Here is a 1408-nt window from a genome sequence, read left to right as displayed (position 1 = left end):
TCCAGAGCTGGACGCAGTACTCCAGGTGGGGTCTCACCAGAGCAGAGTAGAGGGGTAGAATCACCTCCCTCGACCTGCTGGCCACGCTTCTTCTGATGCGGCCGAGGATGCAATTGGCCTTCTGGGCTGCGAGCACACATTGTCAGCTCATGTCCAGCTTTTCATCCACCAGAACCCCCACGTCCTTCTCGGCAGGGCTGCTCTCAATCCCTTCATCCCCCAGCCTGTGTTGATACCGGGGGTTGCCCCAACCCAGGTGCAGGACCTTGCACTTGGCCTTGTTGAACCCCATGAGGTTCACATGGGCCCACTTCTTGAGCTTGTCCAGGTCCCTCCGGATGGCATCCCATCCCTCAAATAACTCTGTCTCCCATTCTTTGTCATCTCCCCACTCTTCAGACCCTTTCCCAAATCACATATGATATAAACCACCCCAGAAGGAAATCAAGGCAGCAGCTGACTGTAAACCACTGCCACGTTAAATATTCCCCAGTTGTCCCTTCTTTTTGAGCAGACAGCAGAACAGATTCAAATGCAGGTCAATTTGCACACCTCCTTCCCTAACCCCATTTCTAATTACCATTTAGGAAGGATTTCAAAGACCTTTACAAAGTCCAAACTAGCCAAAGAGTTCTCCTTGAACTGCTGTTTGATTCAAATGATCAAAGAATTCATCCAGCTCAGATAGAAGAGCAGCAGCTTGGGGAGCATTCCCTCCCTCCTTGTGCAAGCTCACAGGCTACATGGAACTTAAACACTGTATTCTGCCTAAGAAGAGACAGGGCTAATAGATTTATGCTGATCCCTCCAACGAGTATCTCTTGATTCCAGGACAGCAGTTGGACACCATCATGACATCTTGCTGCTCATGGAATATGTGGAATTTCCTCGCTGCTGCCTTGCGGTATTTTTGCTCCCTTCTCCTCCTCTTTAAGCCTTGAAGTGTTGGTTGACAGCCGGCTGAATATGAGCCGGCAGTGTGCCCAGGTGGCCAAGAAGGCCAATGGCATCCTGGCCTGTATCAGAAATAGTGTGGCCAGCAGGAGGAGGGAAGTGATCGTGCCCCTGTACTCGGCACTGGTGAGGCCGCACCTCGAATACTGTGTTCAGTTTTGGGCCCCTCACTACAAGAAGGACGTTGAGGTGCTGGAGCGTGTCCAGAGAAGGGCAACGAGGCTGGTGAGGGGTCTGGAGAACAAATCTTATGGAGGATCAGCTGAGGGAACTGGGACTGTTTAGCCTGGAGAAAAGGAGGCTGAGGGGAGACCTCATCGCTCTCTACAACTACCTGAAAGGAGGTTGTAGCGAGGTGGGTGTCGGTCTCTTCTCCCAAGTAACAAGCAATAAGACGAGAGGAAATGGCCTCAAGTTGCGCCAGGGGAGGTTTAGATTGGACACGAGGAAAAAT

The 1408-nt window shown here is 51.5% G+C and overlaps 1 protein-coding gene across 1 annotated transcript in view; it reads right to left on the bottom strand.

Annotated features, from left to right (window-relative positions):
• The window catches only part of DPP8 (dipeptidyl peptidase 8), a 32317-nt gene that overhangs the window by 12852 nt on the left and 18057 nt on the right, over nt 1–1408 (bottom strand). The window lies entirely within an intron of this gene.

This window comes from Aptenodytes forsteri, unplaced genomic scaffold (assembly GCF_000699145.1).
Source record: "Aptenodytes forsteri isolate BGI_AS27 unplaced genomic scaffold, ASM69914v1 Scaffold83, whole genome shotgun sequence".
NCBI classification, from domain to species: Eukaryota; Metazoa; Chordata; class Aves; order Sphenisciformes; family Spheniscidae; genus Aptenodytes; species Aptenodytes forsteri.
This window is presented reverse-complemented; position numbering and strand designations above follow the sequence as displayed.